This window comes from Mustela putorius, unplaced genomic scaffold (assembly GCF_011764305.1).
Source record: "Mustela putorius furo isolate JIRA1106 unplaced genomic scaffold, ASM1176430v1.1 tig00000450_pilon_pilon_pilon, whole genome shotgun sequence".
In the NCBI taxonomy this organism is placed as follows: Eukaryota; Metazoa; Chordata; class Mammalia; order Carnivora; family Mustelidae; genus Mustela; species Mustela putorius.
Window position 1 is genome coordinate 25,992,042 of NW_025421385.1, and position 27,355 is coordinate 26,019,396.

At 38.9% G+C, this 27,355-nt stretch overlaps 1 long non-coding RNA gene across 1 annotated transcript in view; it reads left to right on the plus strand.

The window, feature by feature from the left end:
* LOC123392129 overlaps positions 1 to 15,343 on the plus strand; it is a 320,886-nt gene extending 305,543 nt beyond the window's left edge. Inside the window, exons 6-9 of the long non-coding RNA XR_006606842.1 lie at positions 9,270 to 9,391; positions 10,947 to 11,547; positions 12,363 to 12,592; positions 15,025 to 15,343. This is a non-coding gene — a long non-coding RNA (uncharacterized LOC123392129). The remainder of the gene's footprint in view (positions 1 to 9,269; positions 9,392 to 10,946; positions 11,548 to 12,362; positions 12,593 to 15,024) is intronic.
* The last annotated feature ends 12,012 nt before the right edge of the window (positions 15,344 to 27,355 follow it).

Below are 27,355 nucleotides of genomic sequence, written 5' to 3' on the forward strand. Positions count from 1 at the left end.
CAGAACCAAGTCAGGGGCAAATTCTGATCAAAGAACTCAATGGAGTGCAGATCTGCCTGATGTGGATCCTTAAACATGGAGATTTGGCAGTCTGAGAGCCCAATTTGCCCACACCCAGGCAAGGAGCTGAATCATAGCCCCATCTGCTGCAGAGAGTGCCTTTCAGCTCCATTTGAGCAGAAGAGCTGGTGATGACTCCTGGGACTTGTTTAGCCCAGTAGCACTCAAGCTGAGAGGCGGTCAGAGCTAGTATTTTGCAGAGCAAAGCTATTGGCCCTGCTTGGTCAGAGAAATTGGGGTGCAGGTTGGGTTGAGTCGAAATAACGAAGACCTTTACCAGTTTTAGAGCTGCTTCTCCTGCTACACTAGGGCAGGAAATCTACTTCATAACCTCCCCTCCCCATCACTGAATATAGCCTTTAGCCCATCCAACTAGGAAACCTAACCAGAGTCCGCAGGAAGCTGTGTACCCATTCAACAGCCCTATAGAGAATGGCACTGGAATAGAGAACACAGCCTGTGATTTCCCCTGCCTGCAGAGCAAAACCACAAGGGAAGATCCTATAGTAAATACAAAATAGGATATGATAAATAAGTCAAAGCATACTATTTACCAAAAAACATCAAAACAAAACAAACAAGCAAACAAAAAACAACATGATAAGAAAAAAGGAAAATGGGTCTACAAAACATCAGAAAACAATTAACAAAATACCAATAGTAAGTCCTTACTTATCAATAATTACCTTAAATGTAAGTGGGTTAATTTCTCAAACTAAAAGACCGTACTTAGTATTCCTTACTTAGTATTCACTAAAATCTATGAGATACATGCTATCATTCTTATTTCACAGATCAGGAAACAGCCTCAGAGGTTAACTAGGTCTGCCTGGCACCAAAACCATGCTCTTAACTTTCTAATTTCTTTTCTCCAACAAATGTGTGGATGGAGTAGAATAAAAGCTACTAAAAATGTTCTTAGAAATATGTTTAATTTCTGCTCTTAAGCAAGTATTTATGTATATCAATCACATACTATTTCTTTAGATAAAAATTGCTTTATAACCAGCTGATATTGTTCTCTTCTTAGTTCAAACTTCATGAAATTTGACCCTGATTAGACAGAAGGAACCCTAGGAGCATTCACACCAAAGCACCTCCATCCTATACACACACATAAAAGTTCTGCCCAAGGGCTATTAGAGAAAATCTGAAAAAATAATTTTGTACTTAGCATACATCTGTCCCTTAAAAAATTACTCTTGCACACATAAAAATACAACTTCCTCGTATAGTCCTTTAAACAATATGTTTTTATTTGCATTTCCCTATAACAAGTATTTTTAATGTAAGGCATTTTTAGAAAGGAAGAACTGGAGAGAAACTTAGAACAGCAAATAAAAACCAATAAATATGACCTGCACAAACTCCTGATTCCCTAGGGACTATAGTCATTTTGAGTTAAACAGAACTCAAGTGTGCCATTTGACACTAAAATTTTCATTCAAAAGGACCAAGAACCTAAAGTTTTAGAGGCACCCATGTGGCTCAGGTGGTTAAGTCTCTGATTCTTGATTTTGGTTGCCTCTTTCAAATAGTCAATATCTCATCTTCCATCCTTGCTCTCCACTTATGACTTTTGCTCCTTCCTTAACTCTTAAAATAGAAGTTGTGCAGGGGCTCCTGGGTGGCTCAGTGGGTTAAGCCGCTACCTTTGGCTCAGGTCATGATCCCAGTATCCTGGGATCGAGCCCCACATTGGGCTCTCTGCTCAGCAGGGAGCCTGCTTCCCTCTCTCTCTCTCTCTGCCTGCCTCTCCGTCTACTTGTGGTTTCTCTTTGTCAAATAAATAAAATCTAAAAAAAAAAAAAGAAAATAGGAGTTGTGCAAAGACAATTTCCACAAACTCTCCATCTTTCACCTGTCTACACCTGGGACTATCTACTCTGCCTTGCCTTCTAGATAAGTGGCTCTATTTTTCTATTTATTGCCAAGCCCTCTACTTTTGTACAAGATTCCATTCTCTGCCACTTTAGTACCCCTTTTCTCTGCTTCGTCAGTTTTTCCCTCTCTACTGGATTATTCCCATTAGGAAAAAAAATCTCCCACCTTAAACCTTATCCTTCCCTTGATCCCAGTTTCCCATCCAATCTATTGACATGTCAATACTCCCTTTATAAAATCCCTCAAAAAAGTTGTCTCATTTCTTTTCACCCATTCTTTTCAAAATTCACTCTAGTGAGGAATTTACTCCCAATCACTGCACTAAATCATTTGCAGAGTCACCAATGACCTCCCTGCCAACTGAGAAGCCCAAAAGTCAATTCTCAGGCCTTATTTTATTTGAACTACTAGCATTATTTGACACAGTTGATACTTCCTTTTCTTCCATTCATTGTCTTTGCTTGATTTCCAGGACACACACTCTCTTGGATGACCGTCATTACCCTAAACACTCCTTTAAGTCTCCTTTACTGGCTTATCCTCATTTCATAATATCTAAAAGTTGGAGTTGGACTATCTCATAGCTTGATTCACAGACCTCTCCTCTTTTCTAAACACTTGTTTATATCATCAAATCTCGTCACTTCAAAAACCATCTATACACTGCTATTGACCTCAGATGTGCATTTCTAATCCTAATCTCTCCTTTAAAATCCAGATTCATATCTGCTCACTCAAAAATGGGCATCTCAAATTTAACATGCCTAAAGTAAGTTCCTGTCTTTGTTTCTCATACCATGACTAATTTCTCTCTCTCTCTCTCTTTTTTTTCCTAATTGTGACGGTATACTTCGAATTACTCAGGCCAAAACCCTCCTTTTTATTCACAGTTGTTTCATTGTCAAGAACAGTGCCTAGCACAGAGCAGATGTTTCTTGAATGACTGCATGGGTAGCCCTAATAAAAATACAAATTCTAGAGCTGACACATTTGAACATCAAAAACATTATGCTGAGCTACAGAAACCAGACGCAAATGAGTACATACTGTATGAATCCATCTATATAAAACATCAGAAAAGACAAAGCTAATCTATAATGACAGAAAACAAATTGGTGGATGCCAGAGGTTGGGGATGGGTGAGAAAATTGACTGGGAAGGGATACAAGAGAACTTTTAGGGTTGTTGAAAATGCTTTTTATCTTGGTGTGCTGGTAGTTGCACAGATATATACATTTGTCAAAACCTTTTGAATTTTACACTTAAAATGGCACATTTTATTGTATGTAATTATACATCAGTAAATTTGATTTTCTATACTTATATTTATAAAAATACAAATTCTGTAGTTTGGACCATATGTCATCAGGGCAAATAAGAGAATGCCAGAAATATGGAGTCTATTTATGTCTTTGGGGTAATAAGATTCACAGTGATTTCAAGTGAAAAACAAATAAATCTTTCCCATAGTTTGGTGCAACAAACATGGTATTTAGGGAGCACCACATAAATTATCTTTCCCTCGTTGACAATGTAAGGAATGTGTTATATCTTTAGGACATAATAGCTGAACGTGTCATTGCACAGGTGTAGTTCTTCAAGTTTTTTTTTTTTCTTTCAGCAAGATTCATTCATTTCTCTTTCTTACTTCATAGGATGTGTAACTAAATGTCTATTAAAATAAAGCCTTCATGGGACGAAGTGCATCTCTAGGAATGTGGAGCCAGTACAGTGCCCTGAAGATCACTCCATGTCCTGATAGGAAATTCAAAATGGGAATTTAGTACAGAAAACCAGCACTAGTCAACCACTGTAAATAGAAATCTTAACTATTTCAGAGTATTTGAGAAAATACACCTTTTAAAATAAAGAGTTTTTGCAGACTATGCTCACAAAATACATTTCTGATAAATTTCATTAGGTAGATCCAAAATACATATATTTGTATACATTACACAGAAACAAATTTAGCAAATAATATACAGAGACTAAATAAGGAAAATGACAAAATATTTTCATGGGACTTAAAAAGAGAATAATTGATGGAGACAATGTGACTTCTGAATGGGCCTATTCTCGGGGTGCCTGGATGTCTCAGCCAGTTAGGTGTCTGATTGTTGCTACTCTCGATTTCAGCTCAGGTAATGATCTTAACGTTGTGAGATTGAGCCCTGCTAGGATTCTGTGCTCGGCAGGCAGTCTGCTTGAGATACTCTCTCTCCTTCTCCTTCTGCCCCCTTCCCACCCACCTCCTCAAATAAATAAATAAATCTATAAAAATAAATAAAAATAAAATGCCTATTCTTCCTATATTTCTTCTATACAGGAAAGAATTGTTACAGCAAAACAGCAAAGGGCCTAAATGAATCTCTAGAGAATTACACTAAGTGAAAAAAAGCCAATCCAAAAAAGTCACATACTATATGATTGCATTTATATAACATTCTTGAAATGACAAAATTATAGAAACAGAGGACAGATGAATGGTTGAAAAGGGTTGAGGAAGTGGATGGGACCTGAAGGGAAGTGGGTGTGGCTATGAAGGACCAATAGCCAACAACAGGGAGTCTGGTGGTGGTATAAATAAATGTCCTATATCCTAATTATATCAATATCAGTGTCCTGATTGGTATCGTATTATAATTTTGCAAGATGTTCGCCACTGGGGGGAACTTGCTCTATTTATCTCAACAGCATGTGCATCTACAGTTATCTTAAAATTGAAAGTTTAATCTTGAAAAATTGGATCAATCTCTTAACCGTTTAAGAAAAAATCAAGCTATTCCCCTATTTCATTTTTGACATCAAAACTAATTCCAGAATGAAGAGTTAAATATAAAAACAGCTCATAGCTACCATTTATTGAGCAAATACAATGTGTCAGGTATATTGATCTATATTCTTGCTTCATCCATCCATCCAAACTCGTAAGAGAAGTTTACTGTTACCAGAGAAAAATGAGGTTTTCCCAGATTTATACATTAAAAATATTTACAAATGAAAGAGAAATGTACAACAATGTGTTAGCTCTGATTTGGATGAATATGATTCTAAGTATTTTAATTTCTTTCTTCTGTAACTATTTATATGTACTGGGTTGTCTGTACTGAACATATTTTATGTCTTTAAAAATTTTTTGAGGTTGGGCAAAGATAACAAAATACAGAGTTTTTGTCAAGGCCAAAGACTACTTTAGTAAGGAGGTATGGCTCTCACAGCACAACACAAAAACCCCAGCTTAGCATAAACTATGTTTTAATAATTGCATCTAATTGCAAGGAATTGTTGAGACTTAATATGTTTAAAGATGTTTTTAAAAATATCAAGTACCAATTACAAAGGAGAAACTTGGCAACAGAAGTGACTGAATGGAAGAGACACACCTTTTTTTGAAGGGTGGAGCTTGTAATTCTAATTACCTTTGTTCTCATAGCTGCCCAGTTGCAGGAAGAGAGACAGGCAGTCCTGAGGCCAGTCAGTCAACCACCATCTTCTAGGCAAGGGCAACCGGTGCCTGGACTTGGTGACAGCACTGGGGATGGGAAGGAAGGGACAGAGATCAAAAAAGCTAGGAAGGAAGTGGGTAAGGCTAGATGATTCATTAACAAGAAAGAAGAATGGGCACAGAAAAGCCAAAGTGTGATGTAATAGAAAAAAGAACACTAGTGATAGTCTTGGTTTTGCCATGACCCAGATATGAGCCTCGGGACAATCATTTTAAGAGACAACATTCTCTTGGCTTCGTTTTCCACATACCTGCAATGAATGGGTTGGTCTGAAATTTCTCAGATTTCTCCCAGATCTAACATTTTGAAGCTGGGTTTCCAGGAGGGTAACAGTAACCTTAATAGACATTTCGGGAAAGAATCTGATCCCAAAGGCTCAGATTTAGATTCTGACCTTGTTGTGTGACCTTGGACAAATTACTTAACTCCTCTCTTGCATCAGTTTCCTTTGTAAAATGGGAATAATAATAACATTTCCTATCTCACAGGATTGTCCCACATAAACCTATAGGGAAGTTCCTAGCACAGCCTAAGTCCCAACAGATAGGAGCATTAACAGCAAGGCCATCCATCCTTAGTGATCACAACTATACCTCATGGTCCTAGCACACAGACACATAGACCAAAACTTTTGTCAGAGCATTCAACTTGTGGTACCTAATATAATAATATGTTTCTGGAGGAAAGGTCAGATGTTTATGGGAATAGGGCACGTAGGTATCTAGGATTCGGATAGCTGAGTCAGGAAACTTGAAGAGTTATAGGCTTCAGATCCTATTTCCTAAAAGTGAGTGCTGGTTGTCACGTCCACTCTTCCTAGCCCGGAACCATCACATCCTAATATTTGTCATAGGTATTACCCTAAAGAAACAGAACATAAAGATCTGAGTCATTTTGAAAAAAATAAGTGTTGATCCAGTAGCTGTAACTGTCAGAAACAAACGGCTCTGAGAACAACGGATGCATATGCACCAGATGGAGAGAGCGAGCGGCTGACCTCCTGGGCCTCTGCCCTATTGCCTTCACTTGCTGGAAAGTGCTCGAAGCGACAACAGGAAGAGATGCAAATTTATATGCGCACCTGGATTCCCTCCTTGCCCTCCCCAAGCCAGCCCTCACCTGAATCTCATTAGAGAGAGCGGGGACAGGTCACGAAATGTTTGTCAACTAAAAAAAAAAAAAAAAAAAAAAAAAAAAAAAAGAAAGAATGAAAAAGCAAAAATCACTAACTCATTTGTGGGAGGAAAACCAAGTACAGGAGGGCAGAGCAGTGGGGGAGAGGGTACCAGCGAGGAAATGGAGTTTAGTGCAAATGTCTTGATATTAAAATCAGAGAATAATCTATACCCAATAGGGAAATTTTTATTATTTAAAATTTACTTATTTAAATATTATTATTTAAAATTCAATAATTTTGTAAATTTTTGTAAAATTCATTATCGGGAGGCCAACTTTTGATTTTAGCTGAAACGAGGCATCAGGCCCTCTAAGCTCCACACAGAACTGCGCTAAGGGTACTTTCCAGTCTCTGCTCAGGCTAATTATCTTGAAGTTCCCCTCAACTTCACTTTAATGGCCCCCAAAATTGCAGGTTTGGAAAATTTCTGTAAGAAAAAGAAAAGAGAGGCAGTTACATAATTCCGGTTTTTTGTTTCCCTCTTTAGTGGCAAAGAGTATTTTTGTGCTATCACTGCTTTTTAAAATGTTTTCATCGTTCTTGAAAATTATATAGCGAATAGGCAGAGTGGTTACATCAAACCTTAGCGTCTCTCATTAAAACGCTTGATAAATGAAAAAACTGACTTAGTGTTTGTGTCCTCTGACTACCCAAAACACAGAGTAGCTTCCACTCAGGAGGTAAAACCCAGCCATCATGAGCAGGCCGCCGTGAACACTAGCTCTGAGAAACACACCGAAATTTCTTACCAGCTCTCTTGTTCTGTACTAATGTTAGCAGAGATGATCTGTAGCCTTGTTTTTTTTTTTTTTTTCATTGCTCACAAGCAAAGGTGTCCAGAGGAGGGTGGGTGTTGGAGAGTCACTGCACTTTGCTCTTGAGTTCAGTAATTTCAAAGGTGGCCTCCAGCCCTTCCAGTAATTTTAAAAGTGCCCATTGCCCTGTATTAAAATTCTTGTATTCTTAAGATACCTGGAGGTGTTTCTATTTCCAACTCTGAACTTGACCTGATGGTTGATAAAACTCAGTCTAAGACAGAGAACCCCAGGGATGGTCCCACCACAGCATTACACAACGAATTAAAGTTTTCTGATAGGTAAAAATACATATTAGAATCGGTTATTGGGCCACCTTACTTTTTCTAAGTTGGGCTGTTTTGTTTTTTGTTTTTTTTTTTTCAAAGATTTTGTTTATTTATTTGACAGAGATTACAAGTAGTCAGAGAGGCAGGCAGGGGGAGGGGGAAGCGGGCTCCCCACCAAGCAGAGAGGCCCATGCGGGGCTTAATCTCAGGACCTTGAGATCATGACCTAAGCAGAAGACAGAGGCTTAACCCACTGAGCCATCCAGGCGCCCCTCTAAGTTGGGTTTTTAAAAAACATTTATTTATTTGAGGGAGAGGGCTCCAGCGTTCTTGCGCATGCGCATGGGGCAGGGGCAGAGGGAGAAGCTCAAGTAAATTCCTGGCTGAGCATGGAGCCAGACAAGGGGCTGCATCCCACCAGCCTGAAATCATGACCTGAGCTGAAATCAAGAGTATGGATACTTACCTGACTGAGCCCTCGCCCTCCCCTTCCCCTCGCATCCCTAAACTGAGTTATTTTTGTTTACGTTTCTATTATTCCTATTTTCCTAAGTATTGACAAATCAGTGAAATAAACACAAACAGCACAGTCAGGAATTCTTAGCTCTAAAAATGGAATTTTTCTTTATGCTCACTTTTTTGTTTACTAAATAATTGAAAGGAGATGATATTTGTGAATCTTGGTAAGAATGGGGAGATATTTGACTAAGAGCTATAATGTCAATGATCAGGTATTTCCTGATCATGAATAACTTGCCTGGACTTTACGGAACACAATATGTTGTCACTTCTCTGTTACTGTGTTAGTTTCAAACATGAGAAAATTGAGACTCAAAAAATTTTAGTCAAGATAAACAGCAAGCGGTCAAGTAAGGACTCAAACCTGGATACTCTGGGTCCAGAGCATGCCCTATGGTAGAGCAGCTCTCGGTCCATATTATCCTTCTTTACTGTACTTTAGAGATGAAGCCAAAAAAATTGTAGGTAGCATTATGTATAATGTGTGTGTATGTGTGTAAATATAATAAATACATATTTAAAATATTATGTATATGCATATGTGTGTGTGTTTGCATGTGTGTTTCTTGACTAACCTCTGTCATTTTGTCAAATCCTGACCTTCACCTTTGGAAATTGCAAGGAGAGAATGGCATATTGGGGCTCAATCCTCCAATTCTCTTTTCTATTTTTATATTATGCGTATAAATTGAGTCACTTTAAGCCTGAGCTCACCTGACGGTCCTCTTTACAGATCTCTCCCCTTTTTGAAACATCAGTTTTTTTTCTCTTTCTCTTCTTCTTTACCCCTCACTGCGTCATTGTTTTTTGGTATCACATTGTATCAAAAGACTTCCTGAAATAGTGCAAGTAAATTCTCTCTTTCTTTGATTTACCTCAAATCTCTTGAAGGGCTTCCATTTTCTGTATGGCATCGTCATCCTTAATCACTTGGAGGCTCTTCTGATACAGCCTTATGTGATTTGGGTATGGTTTTTTGTTGTTGTTCTTGTTGTTGTTTTTGTTTTTCTTTTACCTTCCTGCTTTATTGTATTTGCAGGCTTAGTACAGGTGTAACTATAACCAAAGCAGCTGGAAACAGAGCCAGAGGTGGGCGTGGTGAAGCAGATTCTGAAACTGGGTGTACCTCAAGCTTGAAAGTGATTGATCGGCAGCAAAATGGTAACTCTTGTTCCTTCATTTCTCTTCTGTTACTTGAGTGAGTTCGCTAAGGAAGGCCAGCTATGGGGGTTGTGTTCTGTTGTTTCAACTTACTACATGTGTTTAAAAAAAAAAGATTAAAGAAGACAATTTAGGTGATACAGATGAACTTTATTTACATTCCAAGAAGCAGACAGTCTCCTTTCTAAGAACTGCAAAATGGGGCAGAAGCTTTTATAGGATAAAGAATCAAGAACAAGGAAGAGAAAAAGAAGAAAGATCCATTTTGCTGGAGCTACACAGTCAACCTTGTTTGGGGTGAGAAGGCGCAGGGTTGGCTGGATGCATGGGGACTGGCTGACTATACTTTGTTTCTGGTTAAGCTGAGCATTTACAGGGACAGGAAAGTTATCTAAGTTTTTTGTCTCTTCTCATGGCAGCCTGGGCAGGAGTTCAGCCTCCTGAACAGGTGTTTCTAGGCTCCAGCTGAACCTAGAAAACTATTTTAACACATGTGATTAAAAAAAAAAAAATCATTAAATAGCGTACTGTAATGTCTTTAACCAAGTGGCAGTCCCGTAAAGCAGTGTGAGAGGCATTTACATCTACCAGTATTAGATTCTGTTCCATGTGTGTCTTACCTTTCCATCTCCCACCCAGTTCGAGCGTGAGAAAAGATTAAAAAAAAAAAAGTGCTGTCAAAAAGCCAGTTGGCAAGTCAGAAGCATGCAAACCAGGGAGGAATAGCAGATAGATTAGATGATGGGATCTGGACCAGAAACACCGCAATAGGCTTGAACTATGGACAAGAAACAATAAGAAAAAAAAAAAAAAAAAAGAGTGATTCAAGTAAAGACCTGCATCCACACACAATAAAGCAGCTACTAAGGGTGGAGGAGATTAACATTCACTGAGTATCTTCCTGGGACTCTGCCGCCTCCAATGTGCTTTTCCTTGGGTTATCTCGTAAATTATAGAAAACTCACACCCTTGGAGTGTGGTATTTACTTAGTGGGGTAAGGTAATGCAAAGTTAAGGAGCACAGAGGCTGGCTAAACCTAGTATATTTGAATTCACATTATGAGTAGGCACATTATTTGGGGGTTTTATTTTAAGTGTGAAGAATGGCAGGACTTTGGGGTTTCAGTGATTTCTGTACTGCTGAGGTGGTCATAGGTAGAATGGCATCTAGAGCTGATGAGAAGCACATTGTCTTCTCTGCCAAGACCACAGCAGGAGTCCTGCTTTGAATTCCAAAGACTACTCTGTAGGTGAAAGAAAGGCAAATAGGACCACCTTCAGAAGAGAAGAGAGTGGGGTACTAGTTCCAAAGTCACTATGAATCATGTATGGTCAACTTTATCTTTGGAAATTCCTTAATTTGATTTTATATTGCCGGCCGCTAGGCCATGTAAAGGACAAGAACCAAAAATTAACTCCTTCTGTTGCCCTGTGTATGTTGTCTATGAGTTCCCTTTCCGTGGTTCACTCTGAATCATTGGGGAATGGCAACTGTAAATTAGGGAGGGAAGGATAAAAGAATTTCTCCTAATACTTTTGTTGTTGTTGTTGTTAGGTGCAACACAGATGTCATTGAATTTCTCCAAATTAAATGAGCTTCTGGTACAACTCCGTGGCTACCAGGAGAATAAGGCAGGCTCAAAACCATGTCATGTAACTCAAAAAATTAGAGATACTGAGTCTTAGAGCAATATAATCATGGAAAACCCTGTAACTTACTTTAACATATTTGGAGGACTATCCAGTGAAAGAGGAATTAGAACAGAGATGGTCATTCTCAAACAACAATTACCAGTTGTTACCATGACTGTCTGGAGCTCTATATTGAAAAGAATGTGAGACAACATCCAAGGTCAATGAGAAGGAATTGTACTTGACAGTGATGTCCATCCAACGCTTGAAAGAAAGCCAGTGCCCAGGTGTTGCATGTGATGGAAACAGAATGCCTATAGTTGACATAGAATGAGAACTTGAAATTCTTGGAGAATTCTTGAAGAACTTGGAATTCACATGAGGTTGGGAATGCTGTTTTCTGTCATTACACTGAGAAGTCTAACAAGTCAGTCTGGAAAGAGAGAATGGGAGAGAGAAGAATAGAGCATATTTTCAGAGATAAGAAAACTTACCACTCTTAAGAGTCTCCTCCCTCACTCCTGGTAAGTTTCCACTTATCATTCATTCCCTCATAAAGAAATCAGTGCATGTTTGCAGTAAATTTCCCTTTTTGGCTTTTGCTAATCATGTAGGTTTCTGGCTTTTGCAATCAAACACTCCCTACAGGCTTATGTCTCAGTGGGGGCATATTTCCATCCCATTTAATTCAATTGAACCAATGTTTATTGAATGCCTGCTATGCTCCTTGTGTTCAATAATTTGGGTCAAGTTATGAGCCTGGCCTATGACTGGAATCTAAGAAAGATTCAAAGGGAAGAGCAGTCATAGATTATGATGAAACATAAATAAATTAAACAAGACAGAAGATAATGAGAGTTCTTAGGTCTTCCCACCCAGGGTGTGTGTTCTGAGTTGTCTTTAAATTCTGTCCAGTTCATGCTAGTTGGCAAGAGGTATGGGGGGCAATGGCTGACACAGCCCTTTTTAAGTGCAAACCTGAGGGATGAGAGGAAATTTGACACAGGAATTAACAGCCAGCAATGGGGCTTTGTGAAGAATACAATCCAGTGAAGCCCTTCAATTATGCAAGATCTTTATAAAAAGAGTTATTCAGACACTACTGCCTTAAACTCTGAAGATAATAAACTTCACTTAAAGTCCTAAATGGATTCACCGTCCAATGATGACTGAGATACAAATAGAGCTTTTCGCCCACAAAAACCATTACCAAGACACAGCTGATTAAAAAGTTAACCAAAATCCCTATCCCAAGTTAGAACCCTTAGCTCTAGGAAGAGCCTCATAAAATAATAAACATAAAAACAGTTTCTGTTTGTCTTCTGACTGCAAAATCCAGACCAAAGGAAACCCAATCCAAGTCAGAAGTCGGGAAGGAAACTCTTTTAATTGGCCATGAGCAACCAAACTTCCTCTTCAGTTAGCTGTGCTCCAGTAACTGACACCAGGAACAGTGCCACCACTGTCCCCAAATCAAATGTCTCCACTGCCACCCCCACCAGAAAACGGATTTGACAAAACTCCTCATGCTCCTTCCTCTGAATTGAAGTCATCGCACAGCGTTATCAGGTGAGTAGAGCCTGGGTAACATGCTCGGGCCCTCCCTATGAGAGATGCTAGAAAAACAAGCTACCGCCTTTACTCATGAGGTAGCAGGGCTCAAAGAGTGGGAAACTCTCCAAACTCGGGAATGTTGTGCAAAAGGTTCTAGTCAAGCAAAAACATGCCAGTGTCTCTCACATCACCCAGAGGATTTATTCCTCAGACCTCAAATTCAACCAGTTAATAACCTCGTTTGGTCAAAGTTTACCAGCCGTCCCCTGAGAATGATTCTCCCCTTCTTCTTCTTCTTCTTCTTTTGAAGATTTTATTTATCTGTTTATTTGAGAGAGCAGGAGAGATCGCAGAGAGAGAGGGAAAAGCAGACCCAGCCACCCCTCCTCTTCTTCTCCTTCGAACCCAGCTTCCCTGTTCTCAGGACAGTTCCTGACCACAGAGCCTAGGGGCTGGGTCTCGCTCACCTCAAGTCAAGTGGACACTGTCGACACCCTGCAAAGAAACTGCTTAGTACAACGGCAAATAAACCTTCTGGAATAAACCCTGAACAGTCACATGAGGTACTCCCAGCCATGACCAATACCTATAAAATGTTTCCTCAGAGTCTGGCAATATTCCGCAGATAAGTTTGTTTCTGACAATCGGCTACTCACGTACGCTACAATAGAAGGCTGATTATTTTTATTTCCACATAACTGTTGATCTTGGAACGTGGGATGCAATTGCTTACAATTAAGAAGGATCTGAAACGTCAGAAAACCTGGAACAGGGATGACCCGTGTCCATTTTGGTAATCCTTTTGGCAGAAGCAACAGGAGCATTTGTCATTTAATCTACTTCTGTATTTTAGGAAAATTGAGCCCTGAGTCAGTTACCCAGAAGATGCAAAGGAACTCGGCCTTGCGTGACAGATTCCACATGTTAGCAAAAACACTTTTCACTCCCAGAATCCCTGAGGAAATTAGGAAAGAAGGACATGGCTCAGTCTAGAAATTTTCCTCAATATGTATTAATTTAGTTTTTATCTTAAAACTCTATCTTCTCCTTTTTTGAGGGAAGACATTTAAATTAGGAGATTTATTTTCCCCCCCTGAGGCATGAATGTCCTTTAATTCAAAATTAGAGGAAGAGGCTCCATGAAGAACACTGAGGGCTTTGTGATGGCAACAGGAAAAGCCCGAGAAAAGAGAGAACCTTGCTGAAGGATCCATGCCTGAGAGGGAAGGGTGGGCTTTGGTGGGGGTGGGGGGAGGAAGACAAAGAGTGAAGAAGATGAAGGAGATCTGGAAGTGACTATTATTTCAAGAGATGGCCCCGATAAGCTTATTGTAGAGCATGGAGCACGGTCAGTGACCTTTAACTGGACTCAGGTTACGTTAGCTGTCAGTATTCAGTTGCCTCAGGAAGGTCCCAACCTTTTGAAAGATTCATACAAAGTAGAGCTCAACTGAAACTATGCCTAGGACGGCATTAGGGTTTTCACCTGTTGCGTCCAACATCCAAATAGTTACTTAGGGCCGCTCTGGCTTCCACTTGCTATGACAAGTAGGATGGGGTGGTCCCCAACTTAAGCATAACAGTGGTGGATACTCAAATAGAGACAGTGATTGTCTCAGGGGTGGGGAGGTAATGGAGGGGGAGAGAGAACGGGGATCTACGGGATGACTTTAATTTCACCGAGACGGTTTCTCTTTACATGAGTTGTGAGAGTAGTCCACAAAAATGTCATCTAGAATAGTTCTATTTTTAACAGTTTCTTCATTTTGTTTGGTTCCCCCAGAAGAGATGCCATCTCTTATATTTTAAATCTCCTTTAAAGAATCTAATTTTATAGTGCCATCCAGACCAAAAATATGTCAATTGAGTGAGGGAGGATATTTAATTGCTTCAGAACATCCACATTTTGAAAAATAAACATGTTTCTTTTTCTCCTTGGTCAATTTGGCAGCACAATGTAACTTATTTGTGGCTGTTATTTGTCTCCACAATTTCCCTTAATAGTAGGTTTCACAGTCTTTATGTTCATGAAGCATTTCCTTATGTCTGGACCAAATCCCTTTTTGCTCTAATTTGAGGCCAGAGACTCTGTGGAGTTGCTCACAATTGTCTATTGAATAGACAAACACTTGGAGTTTGTTTTGAAAACTCACTTCAGCCTTCTCTTCACCAGGGTAAACAATTCTCATCTTGCAGCCTTTCCTCAATAGCGTATATAATGCGTCCACGATAATGTGCTCATGTACGAAACTGGAAGCTGTTCAACAAATTCAGACTGGTTCAAGAAATGCAGCACAAAATTGACTTGACTTAATCCTATTATCCCTCATATTTGAATGGTACTTTAATTTACAAAGTACTTTTATTAACAATAGCTCATTTTCTCTCCATGACAGATCTGTGAGATGAATATTATTTTTCTTTTCTTTTTGTCTTTTTCCTGACAGAGGAGGCCACAAAATCTCAGACCACACTGCCAGTCAGTGGGAAAGCAGAGATTGAAACTCACTCTTCTGAGCCAAGGACCAGGTGGATTTCCATTACCCAGCAGCTGCCTACGGTGGGCAAGTCTGGTGCAGGGTATTGCCAAGGATCCCACCATGGGTACTTGATTCTCACAGGTCTGCTCGCAGAGGTAAGGGAAAAGGTCTTGGGAAAGAAGTGGAATGAGCTGAGCTCTGAGGGTTAAGTAGGGTTTGCATAGGTGAAGAAGAAAGTTAGGAACATTCCGGGTTGAGGGGATCTGCCCATGGGAAGATACGTTGTCCAGGATCACTGTGTCTTAAGCTTATCTCTTTTTAAGTAGAAGGCATGCTTTGAGATAGGATAAAGTTCCATGGTTAAAAACCAGGGCTAGGAAGTCCCAGGGGCCTGGATTTCAATCTGGATTTCACCAAGTACTAACTTCTTGGTCCAGAGCCATTTCCTTCATCACTTCTTGCTTCGTTTTCTCATCTGTAACATTGGAGGATTAAGTGTATTCATTCATGTAAATACAGAATAAACATTAGCTATCAATGAACAAAAAACACTCAAGAGAATAATTATATACAGCATGCAGTAGGAATAAAGGGTAGATAGATCTATTCCTAACTCATGTCTCAGAGTGTTTCATTTCCCAAAGACAGGACATGATCCAAAAGCATTCCTGTCCTTGCCCCCAGTGCCTTGTGCTAAAGTGTAAGAATTTACACTTTCATTTAATAGGAAAGGAACTGAAGAATAATTTGGTGGACGAACTCCTTATCCCTTCCACAAAGATAATTTTCAGTTCTCACTGTAACATATTCGTGAGTTCAATGAACTTAACCTGTACCCCCCAAATCTAAAAGGATAAGAAAATAAATTGCTGGCTCCATTGGCCTAAACTGTCATTTACTTTCTGATTAGAATGCAGGTTGTAGGTAATTGTTGTGCATGATTTGCTCTTTATGTTTGTATGGCTAGTTCTATAAAATTCTGTAGAATTCACTGTATTCCCTATCCTGAATTTAGAAGTAAAGGAATACAATTGGAGTCACAGCACACTTAACAAGTATTTGAGCCTGACCCTGAGTACTCCCAACAAAATGGGTCATGCATGGGAAAACCCTCTATCATGTGTGCTCTGGACGAAAAGGAAAATGAAATCACCAGTTTAGGGGCCAATGAGGAGAGCTTTTGTTGTGGAAGTGGGAGAGGCAAGTATATATCTTGCTATAGGGTGATCAGTGTCTCTGTTTTGAAATGGAAGAATGGAATATTGCAAATAGTTTTCATTGTCATGGGTGAAAGGCACAAGGTACAGCCTCCTAAGTAATCATGGGTCTGGTTTTCTTCCTCCAGTGGACTTCTTAGTGTGGTGAGAGGAATGTCATTTGGAATTGCAAGGTAGTTGTATTGGTTCTCTAGGGTTGTAGTAACAAATTACCACAAACTTAGTGGCTTGAAACAATGCAAGTTTATTTTTTTTTAAGATTTTATTTATTTGTCACAGAGAGAGAGGGAGGATAAGCTGAGATAGCAGCAAACAGAGGGAGATGCAGGCTCCCTCCTGAGCCTATTGTAGGACTTGATCCCAGGACTCTGGGATCATGACCAGAGCCCAAGGTAAATGCTTAACTAACTGAGCCACCCAGGTGTCCCATAACAATGCAAATTTCATTGTTTTGCAGTTCTGTAGAAATCCAATATGGGTCTCACCAGCTAAAATCAAGATGTTGACAGGAAAGATTTCCCTCCAAAGATTATAGGAGAGAATTTGTTTCCTTGCCTTTTCCAGCTTCTGGATGCCATCCACCTCCCTTTGTCTCCAAAGCCAGCAGAAGTGAGTCCATTCGTTTTCACAGCGCATGGCTCTAACCTATTCTAGAGCAACACTTTTCCATTTGTAAGGTTCCCTGTGATTACACTGGGCTCACCTGACTAATCTGGAAATCTATTTTAAGGTCAGGAGATTAGCAACCTTAGTTCCACCTCCAACCTTAATTTCCCTTTACAGGAAGGGGAACATATTCCCAGGTTGCAGAAATTAGGACGTGTTCATCTTTGCAAGACCATAATTCTACCTCCCAGAGTAGACATTGATACCAAAAAACAGCTCAAAATCTTTTGTTCAACAGATCCACTGATTAGCCAGATTGGAAGTCCCTCTTTTGTCCAAAAATATCAACTAAAATTGTTAAGACGTGAACACCTCAGTGTCGGCACTTATCTGGAACAACAGTTCTGCCCACTAACTTGGAGAGAGGCAAGGGCAGAAGATGAAGAGATCCCAGGCAGTATGTTTTATGCTCAGCTTCCACCCCCAACAATCTGTTCTTTGACTTTATTATGTACAGTAAGGGCTTTCTGTGTTCTAAAAGATAATCGACTGGCATTCCGAGGCATACCAAGAGTGTCAGCACAAAGTTCTGCAGAGCTCTACCAGGCCTACTTGCCATCTCTGTACCGTAGCTCAAGCGGCTTGTAATAATCTTGGGGTCATTTCTTGTTGGCTTTCCCTCCTTCCTAAGGATTGAACTTTCACTTCCAGAAGGCCCAGGACAACAGAACTCCAACTCTGATCTCATTAAAAGAAAAGAGATAATTCAGGTTCTGTCAAAATTCAGGTCATGACTCATCTCTCCAGTTGAGTTACCATCATCAGAAAGGAACCCCCCCCCCCAAAAAAGAGAGATTTTAGGAAAGTTAAATTCAATTTTTATATTGTATATTATTATTTTAAAGTTCTGAGAGACCATGTGGTGCCTGGGTGGCTCAGTCAGTTAAGGGCCTGCCTTTGGCTCAGGTCATGATACCAGGATCCTGGGATTAAGTCCTGCATTGGGCTCCCTGCTCAGTGGGGAGTCTGCTTCTCCCTCTCCCTCTGCCACTCCTACCTGCCTGTGTTCTCTCTCCCTCTCTCTCAAATAAATAGATAAAATCTTTAGAAAAATTAAGTTCTGAGAGACCATGAATGATTTCTCTTCATTCATTCCTCTTCCATCTCAGCCTAATGGTCAAACAACTTACATCAGAGAAAATGATCTTGTTTTGTCCACCAGAGCATACAACTCCACAAACTGTCATGAAAACATATTCTGAAGTTTAACAGTTTCTCTGTCTGGTGTACTCCTGGTCCAACCTAGTTTAAATCCATTTATTTGTTTATATTCTTAGAAGTATAAAAAATCTGACTTTCAACTTTATACAGAAGATGTTTAGATACTTAAAGACTCTTATCAAAGTTCATCCTTACTAGGATGAAATCTGGAGAATATGTATGTATTTTGGAAACACTTGGGCTAATAATAATGCCCTGTGGTGTCTAATCTGGACTCAAAGACTTTGTGTGTATGTACATGTAAGTGACTGCGTGTGTGTGTGCACACGTGTGTTCTTTTAAAAGCAGAATTGCCAGCAAACCCCATCCATATGGGACATCTGGAAACCCTGCCAAATTCCCTTTTTTTCCAGATCAAATAATTCCAGTCCCATTTAATTTTGCTTCAAAAATTCAAATTTATAAACATCAAAATGAACCACACTGGCATGCACATATGTAGCTAAGTATCTAGGGTGACTTAGAGTCAAGCTCTCCTAAAAACAGGAGAACAAAAAAGTTACTTTTTTGTTTACTTCCTTCTAGCATTGGCCTCTATGAAACAGAACCAAATATACCCACAGATTTTTGAGAGTCCAGTGGATTTGTGCCACTGCTGTCGGTTCTGTGGACTAGACCAGTGATCTGAGTTTTGTGACCTGCTTCAAAGATGCACATATAGGACCTATGAAGGGGGTTCCAGTGGAGCCACTGACTTGTAATTAACTACATTTCCCATTTCCCAGGGCTTCAAATGTGGACTTTTGGTCCTTTCCCTAAAGGAAGTCTTTGATGGACAAAGATGTTCATCATTCAGATATAAGCTTCTGTCCCATTACAGGCACCCCACCTATAGTGCATTTGAAATGTTTTTTACAAATCCCATAATTATCTTATGAAAAGCCCAATTATATTGCATTGCATTTGTATTAAAGGCATTAATTTATTAACCATAAACATTTAAAATATACCACAATTATTTATAACCCTGTTATAAAATTGGGAGGAGGCCGTGTATGTATAAAATCCTGCCTTGGCGTCTGAGCCTTTCAATAAGAACCCACAGGCTCCCATGTGTGGCACTATGCCAGGATCCAAAAAAAGCAGGGTCTGTCTTTATTGGCTTGATGCTTTGATGGCCTTTGATCAGGCCATTGTACTAGAGCAGCCAAGATATAGGGCAAGATGTGGCCTTTCGGTAACCTTCCTTCTTTGTGCAAGAGTAAGACAAGTTAATTGGGCTTGACAGTACAGATGACCCTTTCAAGTCAGGAAAAATGAGACTGTTGTGCTTACCCCAGGTAGATAACCATTAATATTGCTTGTACTGTCTATGTGGAAGAGAAAGGGGCTTGTTTGTTTTAAATGTTTTTCAAGGAAGGCAACAAAGATTCCGGGGGTGGGGGGGTGAGGAGAGGGTTTCCATCTAAGGAAACAATGGTGCCATTTGAAGGATTCAAGACACATTGAAAGGTAGAGAACACACTCCCGCTGATAAATTATTATTATCGATAACCCCTTCTTTGTCCTTGATTTCACATAATTGTCAAAGTTCAGACTGTGAGACCTAGTGGACTCACTTTAGAGCTCTTTGTAGAAAACTACCTCTGGAAAAGGAGACTTCTTGTATTTTAGTAGCGACGGAATGTCGTGGGCAATCTGAGCTCATATTGTTTACACTTTATGAAGGCATTTGTTTTGCTCACAATATGTCCTAGAACTCTTTTCTCTTTGTGTTAGTTTGCGTCTCTTTCTGAGTGGCCCCAGTAACCATGCGTGCATGCACTGAGGGAGAGAGAGGTCATGTGGCAGATCTCCCCTGTAAGAGGGTCATTCACTCTTCTTATTAGGAAAGGCTTCCAGGGCTGGAAGATGGCACCAATTCTCTCCTCTTCCCTGTAGAGAACTAAAAAATTACAGGTACTCTCAGTGAGTCCAAGGTCCTTTGAGTAATATACTTTGGTGCTCATTATTCTATTTTCACCTGTGTTGGTCCTGTTCTAGTTTCAGCAATTCAGAACCTCATTTATTTACCTCTTCTCTCAGTTTTATTGAGAAATAATTGACACACAGTACTGTATAAGTTTAAGGTCTACAGCAAAATGACTTTATTTACCTATTTTGCAATTTCCACAATAAGTTTAGCTAATATCTGTCATCTCATATAAATACAAAAACAAACATTAAAATTAAAAATTAAAAAAATGTTTTCCAGGGCCCCCCAGGTAGCTCAGTCAGTTAAGTGGCCAACTCTTGATTTCAGCTCAGGTCAGGATTTCAGGGCTGTGAGATGGAGCCCCACACCCTGCTCCATACTAGGAGTGGTGCCTGCTTAAGATTCTCTCTCTCCCTCTCCCTCCACCCCTCCCCACCACTGCCCAGCTCATGCTCAGGCACACACGTGTTCTTGCTCTCTCAAAAAAAAAAAAATTTTTTTTTTCTTGTGATGACAGCTTTTAGGTCTATTTTTTCAGCACATATCAAATATACCATGTAAAGTATTAACTATAGTCATCATGTTTTACATTACATTCTTAGTACTTACTGATTTTATAATTACAAATTTGTACCTTTCAATCAACTTCTTCCAATGCATGCCCCCACCCCACCTTGCCTCTGGTAACCCTAGGTCTGATTTCTTTTTCTATGAGTTGGGTTCAGTTTTTGTTTTGTTTTGTTTTTTGATTCCACATGTAAGATCATACAGTGTTTGTCTTTCTCCATTTTATTTCACGTCAACATAAAGCTTTCAAAGCTCATACATGTTGTCACAAATGGCAGGATTTCCTTCTTTTTTATGGCTGAATAACATTTAGTGTATATATAGCACATTTTCTTCATTCATTCATTCATCCATCAGTGGACTCCAAGCTTGTTTCTCTGTCCTGGCTATCGTGAATAATGCCACAATGAACATGGGGGTACAGATATCTCTTAGATGAGGGGATTTTGTTTCCTTTGGATATATACCCAGGGAATCAAATTTGGAAGAAAGAGGAAGAGCTAGACAGACAGAGGGAAGGAATGAGGGAGGGAAGGGGGAAGAAGGGAGAAGAGAAAGAAGGAAGGAAGGCGGGAATGGGCGGGGGGATCGAAGAAGAAGGAAAGAAAGAGTCAGAGGCAGGGAAGGAGGGAAGAAGGTAGGAAAGAGAAGAGGGCCAGTCGCAGAGGAGGTTCTTAGGTGGCGTGCATTGGGTTTTTGCTCTTTGTGAACATAGTCCTGTCATTAGGGCTATGATCTATGGATTGATGCCATGTGTCTTGTATCAGTCAGGAGAGATTTTCAAATAAGTCTAAGATTTACCAGTAAAATGTGAAATAAATCTGAGTTTTATTGCCTAGCACTGATGGAATTTCATCATTATAGGACTGGCAGGGCTTCGCTTTTATCCACTTACTGTTCTAAGCTTTGGGCATAGGTATCGTTTCTTTTGGAGAGCAACCTGAAAGTGCATACCAAATACTGGACAATATAATATCTGGTTTTCAGAATCATGTCTTAAGGACACATCTCTAAGGACACATTCAAGAGGAGAAAATCATTATTGGAAAGTCTCTCTAAATAAAGAGATATGCTTAAGGCAGTATACCATATGATATCCCAAACTTGAAATAATCTAAATTTCTAACAGTGGAGGATAATTAAATTAGAAAATATCCATGCTATGAATATTATGCAACCATGAAAATAGTGTGATAGGTAGACGTGAAAAAATATTTATAAACATAAAGTAAAAGCTAGTGTAAATTCTATACATACAAAAGACTACAATCATGAAATAATTTTTTAAAGATTTTATTTATTTATTTGAGAGAGAGGCAGTGAGAGAGAGCATGAACGAGGAGACAGTCAGAGGGAGAAGCAGCATGAAATAATTTTTATACACATTGAAAGGGTCTGTAAATAAATGAACATGAATTCTATGGAATTTTGCATATATGTGTTCTAGAATTTTCTGATACAATACTTCAAAGCCGATTTAATCATAGATCATTTACAGTAAAATTGATTCTTGTTTAGTGAATGAGTGATTGTTGGCAAAGGTACATTTTCTTATATCAGTCTAGACAAGGAGCTGTTAGAATGGTTTAGGCACCAAACTTATTCTATAGAAATTCTCTCGTCATCAAAGGTTTTAAGTGTAGTACCCCCGATACGCTTGAAAAGATTAAGATGTTAGATTCAATATCTTCCCTTCATGACGTGATCAGTGGAAAAAATCTTTTTTCATCACCTTAAAAATACAAAACCAGAATTACCACATGTACTTTCAGAAAAATAGTGGTAGTGTCTTATGTAGTTAAAAAGAATCTGTTCTCACTTATTTTTTAAATTAGCTGAAGAGTTTTTAGCATTGTTCCAAATCAATAAGCAAATTAAACTAATAAATATATTGTGAGTAAGGCAATATCTTATTAACAAAGCAAAAATTGGGTTCTCAAAGTTCTCTATGTGACAAATGTGCCTGCATGAAGACATTTATTTACTTCTTTATTGTTTATGGAAGTCTGCCATTCTCTCGAGACTATAAGTTCCTTTTTTTTTTTTTTTTAATTTTTTTTAAAGATTTTATTTGTTTATTTGACAGAGAGAGACAGAGAGGTCACAAGTAGGCAGAGAGGCAGGCAGAGAGAGAGAGAGAGAGAGAAGCAGGCTCCCCGCCAAGGAGAGAGCCCGATGTGGGGCTCGATCCCAGGACCCTGGGATCATGACCTGGGCCAAAGGCAGAGGCTTAACCCACTGAGCCACCCAGGCGCCCCGAGACTATAAGTTCCTTTAAGGACAGATAATATGCCTTAGCATCATTTATACTCCCACATATGTGCTAGCACCTAGCACATGATTGGCATTCAATCATTGTTTGTTCAAGTAAGTAACGAATGAACAGGCCAAGCCAAAGATTTTAAACAAATTCTTTCCCTCTCCTAATTTCTGTATGCTATGTTAGAGTAAATTTGTTTACTGGAACAAAATCAGGATTGTTAACTAAAAGCCAAAAAGAATCCAACATTTAATAGTGGAGTAAATTCTACCATATCCAGAGCCAAAGAGAAGTTCTACTTTTATATTTTATATATGTCTTGATTGTTTTAATTTTTTATTATAATAAAAATGCATATTTGAAAAAGCAGATAAGATACTATGTTGAAAATGTTTTGTTTGGGCACGTACACTCCATTTTAGGAATCATTTGTTGTTCCTAAAGGGGTAGAGATAAAAGGAAGTTTTAAGGGTACTGAAGCAAAGAAACAGTGTAATGTAAATATTAAGATTCACATAGCTGGAACTAAGATACATGCTGTTGACCTAGATCTCCCCAATCCTTTGCTAAAGCAATTAAAAAAATAAAAAATAAAAAAATAAAGCTTGTTTTCCTCTACCTTTAAAATAATAGATTAATTTTGCCTGACATTGGGGGACGGAAAGGCAAGGAATCATGTTGTTTTGTACCTCTTGTGAGCTAGTATAAATTCCCCAAAGGAGAAGGGAGAACAAATATTAGAAGGACAAGTCATAGCTCTTCTCTCTCCTTCCCACTCAAGCTGTTTTGTTCCAGGTTAGTAAGAACTGACAAGACTGTTTGCAGTTAAGCATACGTAATGGTCTCAGAACTGTGGCTAGACATTGAGGAGATTTTACTCTAAAATTTAATTTATGATGACTTGAAAATGAGTTAAATCTTCCCATTCTTTGTGTGTGGGCTTCCCGAGGTGATTTTCTTCCAGAGAGTAAATAATGGAAAGGGGAAAAAGAGTAATTTTATAGTGGGGCATCCAACAAACTCTACCTCACCCAGATGATCAAGGTTAACACCAACTGAGATAAGTCTTGCCAAGAGCATGAACCCTTGAGGTAACGTGCTCAGACAGGCACTTTACTTATCTCTGTGGTCTTTCTCTCCACAACCCTTAGTTCTAGTCTAATTATGCGAAAAGCATCAGACGAATTCCAGTTGAGATACATTCTACAAAATGCCTCACTAAAACTCTACAAGTTCATCAAAAACAAGGCCAAGTCTAAGGCATTGTGACGATCAAGAGTTGCCTGGGGAGACATGACACTAAATCTACTGTAGCATTCTAAATAATATCCGTCTTGGAACAGAAAAAGACATTGGGTAAAAATGAAGGAAATCTGCCTGAAGTATGGATATGGACTTTAATTAATGTCAATATATTAAAATCAGCTATTTTGTTATGATAAAAGCACCACAGTAATGTGAGATGTTAACAATAAGGAAGCTGGGTGCAAGGTATGTGAGAGCTCTCTACTCTCTTAACAACTTTTCTATAAATCTAAACCTATTCTAAAATTAAAAGTTTAATTAAAAATAAAAAGTAGGATATGGGATGAGCCATTTAATATACTAATGTTAAAGATTTAAGATTTCTTCAGGCATGAAAATTCTGATTGTCTGAGAAATATATACCAGTCTTTATGGATTAGTATTACTCTAAAAAATTCTTTAATGACATACTCTTTCAATAAATTTGAATAAGACAAAAAGGAGTTATATCTGATGACTAGAAGAGACCTTGGAAATATTCTCACCCGAGCCCTTTATTTTATGAATGAGCTAATGAAGACCTGAGAGGCAGAGCGAGGGGGCAGACCCAAGCCCCCTTTTGCCATGCCCTCAAACTATGAAGACCCCCTACAACAAGATACCAATTGAACAAGCAAGCTATTTCTCAAATAACCTACCAGTCTTCTCTCAGTCTGCCATTGCTTTTGATCAGTTAATTCCTAAGGAAGGATCAGTCTTACAACCAGAAATAGGGTATCCTTGCACACTATTTTTCAATAACTTAAATTTTAAAGTGATAGAGATATCAGTATAGCTGAATACACTTGCCCCCTCCATCCATAGGGATACATTCCAAGACCCCCAGTGGATGGTACCAAACTCTATATATACTATGTTTTTTCCTGTACATACATACCTATGATTAAGTTTAATTCATAAAATAAGATTGTAAGGAATTAACAAAAATAATAATAAAATAGAACAATTCTAATATAGAATAATATATAGAATAATAAAATTATGTCAAAGCAATGTCTCTCTCTCTCTCTCTCTGAGAATATCTTATTGTACTGTGCTCACCCCTCTTGTGATGACATGAGATGATAAAGATCTTATGTGATGAGATGAAGTGAGGCAAATGACAGCATTGTGATATACTGTTGGGTTACTACTGAACTTCTGAGGATAAGTCAGGAGGATCATCTGTTGGTTGATGGTGGGAAACTGAACAAAGAGAGAGAAACCTGCACAAAAGGAGACTACTATACTACTCTAGAAATCATTGATATTGCCTGATTCTTTGCTGTAAAACTGCTCTGTATCCCTGGGGCATTGAAGCTGGTCTCTATGCCTGGAGTGTCAAAGCAGGTCTATCTAGACATCTAGATCTAGAGGCTGGAAGTCTCAGCACGTTAAGTTTTCAGCATATATCCAGGAACATCCCAAAGAGAGAAACTGCTTACCCTAACTTTCAGCCATGCATGCCCCATTTCAGTGACCCCAAAGAAATGTAGACACTAGCTTTAAGGAAAAAACGTTCTTCTTTGCTCTCCCATCACTTTCTGGAGTGGCTGGGGCTATCTCTGTAACTAAAATGCCTTAATCAAGACCTTTTATGGTTCTTATAATCTTTTATGGTTGTGCGTATTGACCATTGTACAACGAACATGGCCCAGACACAACTGTCCCATTTAGGACTGACACTAAGCCATGCATGAATCAGAATTGACTGTTGACGTGAGTAGAGGTCTGGGTGTTTACATTTCCTTCTGCCCATAGGATAGATAGCTAAAGCCCTTTGCTATCTACCTTTTGTACATGGAGATAGCACTCTGTTAGGTAGTAATAGTTTTGATGAGTTTATTATTATTTTAAAAAATACACATTAGAGGTATGGGCTGATATTCCTTTATAATTCTATATGCCCAGCATGGTTTCTAAGCCCCTCCTGCTTTCCCAGGCAAAGGAGTATGGACATCAGGGTGCTTAGGCAAGGTTACTAGATTATTAAACTCTGACTCAAGAGTACAGTGACTAGAGACAAGTCAGGTTTCTTGATTTCTGATCCAGTATTCTGAATACGAAGATGTGATAGTTTAGAATTGTTGGAATTGTTTTTTTACTCTTTAATATTTCAAGCAAATTAAAGCCAGCCATTGTTAGGTGTTTCTTAAATGCACCGTATCAAATACAAATTATCTAGAATATCATGCAAACTACAAAATAATGTAGCAAAGATATTTATTTTATAGCTTCTCTATATAATATTTTTATTTATATGTTTTCTTAAATATTCTAGATCATGCAAACACAATATATGTAGTATATTTTCAGTGGGGAGAAACACTGATGTAATTTATAAATTTTCATGAAACACTGCAATTTTCCCACAACTCAAGGCCCTAAAAATGTCAATAAATAACTAATTTGTGTAGGCTGACTTACTACCACTGTTCTAAAGCAGAATAGTCACCTTGATTAGTTTCACTCATGGATCAACAACCAGATATCACCGAGTCTACTGTGATTAAATGTCCTACGCTGGCGCTTCTCATATACAGGCAGCCAAAACAGTCCAAAATGAATTAGGACAAAGGATAATCTATTATGCTACTGCCTAACTTTTCTGTTTGGGGCACAACTGTCCAGTAACAGCTAGGAGAGAGAATAATGAACTCCTTCTAGATAGAAGAAAAAGAAATCTTCCATGTTAGGTAATGCAAAGTTACCTTAGAAGAGGATTTCAAGAGAGATTTTCTTTCGAAGATACCATGATCTTTTATTTCTTGTAGCATACAAATGATAGTTAACATCAAACTTTGCTACACAAAGAGAAATCATCCGTCAAGGAGAGCAATTTCAAAGGCAGTTGTAAAAGTTGGGCATAAGATACAGGAAAGAAGACCCCTGAGCACAGAGAGGGCTATAATATTCCACATCCTGGACCAGCATGATCCAGAAGAACTTTCTGTGGTGATGGAAAGGTATTGTATCTGTGCTGACCAATCTGGTAGCCGCTAGCCTGATAGGGCTACTAAACACTTAAAATGTTCCTCCCAGTGTGATGGAGGAACTAAAGTTTAATTGTATTTAATTTACATTTAAATAGCCACGTGTAGCTAAATGGGGAAATCTCTGGGCAGTGCCGCTATAGACCCTGGGTTCTACCCTCTCTGTAGTATGAGA